The sequence below is a fragment of the Dipodomys ordii genome, unplaced genomic scaffold (genome assembly GCF_000151885.1).
Source record: "Dipodomys ordii isolate 6190 unplaced genomic scaffold, Dord_2.0 Scaffold103, whole genome shotgun sequence".
Lineage (NCBI taxonomy): Eukaryota > Metazoa > Chordata > Mammalia > Rodentia > Heteromyidae > Dipodomys > Dipodomys ordii.
In genome coordinates, this window is record NW_012267319.1 from 3175463 (window position 1) to 3179132 (window position 3670).

Below are 3670 nucleotides of genomic sequence, written 5' to 3' on the forward strand. Positions count from 1 at the left end.
GGGGTTAGGCTCCTGGCTGCAGGCGGGGGGGGGGAGGGGGGGCGGGTTCTGCTCCAACTACCGACCTGGTTGGTGACGCAGTGCTGCGGGGCCATGCAGCGCTGCGGGGCCGGGCTGGCCGGGCTGGGAGGGCTGCCCACGCCTGGCTGGGCTGGGAGGTGCGGGACGCCCCGCGGGGCCAGGGCTGCGGTGACCGCGAAGGGCATCTGAGCAGGTGTGCGTGGGGTCCAGCTGGGCTACAGAAAGGGGGTGCCGGGTGCAGGGTGGGGGGTGGTGGAGAGGTGCTTGTGGGGCAGAGGGGCATGGAGAGGCTCAGGTGTGGGTTGCGTGGAATGTTGGGGTACGAGGTGGGGTACCCAGTGCACACAGGGGCGGGGGCGGTTGGGGTGTCCGGTGCTTGCAGGAACCGGGGAGGGGGTGGGCGAGGGTCTGAGGGCCGGCATGGGGGTGAAGCACCAGTCCCGCCAGCCCTGCTGTCTGCTCTGTCCGGCCCTGGGGGCTGGGCCTGTGGGGCTCTAGCTCACAGGAGCCCACGGGGCGCCCAGCTTGTCTCCCAGTGCTGCCCGTGCCCTGCAGGGAGGCTGGGGAGCAGCGGGCCTGGCCCCGTCCCCACACACAGACCTGCTCTTCCGTGTCCTGTGACTTGGGGCTGGCGGGCGGGGTCTTGAGCTGAGGTCCCGTGTGCGCTGGGCAGCCGGCCTGTCCTGTGTGGTGTCCGTGTCTCAGCGAGGCCAGGGCGCTCTGGGCTTCCGGAGGGGTGTGGCAGTGCCTGGACGGAGCTGATTTGGAGCCTGGTGCACTGGCCGGCCCTGCCTGCCTGCGTCTCGAGTTCTGTGGTCAGCCTCCGCTGTGCGTTTAGCCGGCCTTCCTCCATGTCCTGTGTCCGGCCCCCTGCCGCTGGCCTCTGAGTGTGCAGTGCACACCTGTGCTGGTGCAGGGGACCCGGGGGCAGAGCTTTGGCTGGGTGTGGAGAGGGTGGCTCAGTGGGCAGAGGTCAGGAGATGGCTGGCAGGGGGCGGGGCAGTTCACAGGGCTGTGGCCAGCCTTGGGTTTTCCCATTGCTCAGGGAAGGGGACGGAGGGGCTGGGCCAGCGTCTCAGCTGACACTCGCGGCGTGGCTCCTGTCCGTCTGTCCTACAGTCTGGGGGCAGAGGTGATGCAGGGGTGGACGGCGTCCCGGGTTCTTCTCAGCCGGGCTGCAGATTTGCAGGCGAGCCAGGCCACAGCGGCTGAGAAGCCAGGGTGTGAATGCAAGTGCGTTAGCATCCTTGGGACGCCCCCGCCTCCCGCCCTGGTCCTGGGGCATCCTGAGACGGGCCCGCCTCCCGCCCTGGTCCTGGGGCATCCTGAGGACGGCTGTCCTGGGGGACCCCCTCTTGTCACCCGGGCACGCTCCTTGCTGTCTGCCCCCGTCAAGAGCCTGCAGGCCGGCAGGGGCCACGCAGCGGCCCTGAGAAGCCGCATTGGGGCAGGGTGGACGCCCTGCCCTCCGGACTGTGCGGGAGGCTGTCTGACCACTGGCCCTCGAGGGGCTGGGGCCGGTGGGGATGAGTGAGGGGCCCAAGCTCACCCCAGGACCCCACCGTGAGCTGTGGGCCCCGGAGTGGGCTCAGCCAGTGTTGCTGAGGGGCTGGGCGGAGGGCGGCTTGGGTCTGTCTCGTCAGGGGGCAGCGAGGAGGGAGGCGGGGCTGGCCGGCTGGGCCCATTCCCGCAGTTGGTGAGGACAGCTGTGGGGGGTGGGGGGTGAGCCCTGCAGACCAGGAACTTCCACAGGACCCTCGTGACTTCTCCTTTGCAAAGAGAGGAACTCACCAGCCGCAGTCAGCGCTCTCAGCACAGGGCCGCGAGAGCCGGGTGGGACGCAGGGTCCAGCCTGCGGGCTTCTTTCCCAGAGTGCGGGGGCCGCGCCGGGGAGAGTGGGTGCTCGGTACTGTGAGTGTGTGTGTGTGCCGGGGAGTGTGGGTGCTCCTCATCTGTGTGTGTGTGTGTGCACGCGCGCGCACCGGGGAATGTGGGTGCTCGGGACTGTGTGTGTGTGCCGGGGAATGTGGGTGCTCAGGACTGTGAGTGTGTGTGTGTGTGTGTGCATGTGGGGGACGGGAGTGTGTGTGTGTGTGCACGCACACGCCGGGGAGTGTGGGTGCTCAGGACTGTGTGTGTGTGTGTGCGTGCACGGGACTATGAGTGTGTGTGTGTGCCGGGGGGAGTGGGTGCTCAGGACTGTGAGTATGTGTGTGTGCCGGGGAGTGTGGGTGCTCGGGACTGTGAGTGTGTGTGTGTGTGTGAGTATGGGGGACGGGAGTGTGTGTGTGTGTGCGCGCACACGCCGGGGAGTGTGGGTGCTCGGGACTGTGTGTGTGTGTGGTGTGTGTGTGCATGAGGGGGACGGGAGTGTGTGTGTGCCAGGGAATGTGGGTGCTCGGGACTGTGAGTGTGTGTATGTGTGCGTGCAGGGGACGGGAGTGTGTGTGTGTGTGTGTGTGTGTGTGTGTGCGCACGCACCGGGGAATGTGGGTGCTCGGGACTGTGTGTGTGTGTGTCCAGAACTTCTGTCTCCTCTTCCCCTTTCTGCTCTGAGTGCCCCCTCCCCATGGTGTTTTCAAGAACACCAGACAGAGGAACAGCTGAAACCGTGGCGGAGGGAGGGTCAGGATGGAGCCCGTGGCCCCAAGGAAAGCTGGCTCCGAGCAGGAGGAGGGCTTTGGGGTGCACTCCAAGAGGGCCGCGGACCTGGGCATGGTCCCCAACCTCCGTCGAAGCAACAGCAGCCTTTGCAGGAACAGACGGCTGCCCGGTGTGTTCAGCAGCGCTGAGAAGGTAAGCGTCTGCGAGACGGCCAGTGGTGAGAAGCCACGGCTCCCCATGGGTGGGCAGCCAGGCTCCCCGGGTGGAGGACCCACAGCTCCATGGAGGGCCCACAGCTCCACGAAGGGGCGGCCAGGCTCCCCGGGTGGAGGGTCCAAACCTCCACCCATGGGCGGCCAGGCTCCCTGGGTGGAGGGCCTGCCCACCACAAGGGCGCCAGCCCAGAAATGTGCTTTGGGAGAGGACAGCTGGGGGACAAGTGGCTGCAGGCCACCCTTGCCGGTGTACCCAGGGTGGCACCTGCCGGTGGGGCCCCTGGAGGGAGCGGAGGCCTGTGCCAGCTAAGGGAAGGCACACGCGCGCACGCGCGCGCACACACACACACATGCACACACATGCACACATGCACACGCACACACACATGCACACATGCGCGCAGCGCACACATGCACACACATGCACACACACGCACACACGCATGCACATGCACACACGCACACATACACGCATGCACACGCACACACACGCACACACACATACACACATGCACATGCATACACACATGCACACACGCACGCGCGCACGTGCTCACACACACGCACACACATGCACACGCATACACACATGCACACACGTGCGCGTACACGCACACACGTGCTCACACACACGCACACACACGCATATATGCACACACACACGCTGCACAGCAATGGAGAGGTGGAGGCCCGGCCGCAGCCCTGGCTGTCCTAGCAACTGGCATGAAGACATCTGAGTGTGCCCTGCCTGCCCCCCCATGTGTCCCCTGCCCCTGCACGTGTCCCCCCCCGCACGTGTCCCCCTGCCCCCCGCACGTGTCCCCCTGCAC

At 66.9% G+C, this 3670-nt stretch overlaps 1 protein-coding gene across 1 annotated transcript in view; it reads left to right on the plus strand.

Annotated features, from left to right (window-relative positions):
• Window positions 1–3670, plus strand: part of Trpm2 (transient receptor potential cation channel, subfamily M, member 2) — a 90636-nt gene that overhangs the window by 32003 nt on the left and 54963 nt on the right. The window lies entirely within an intron of this gene.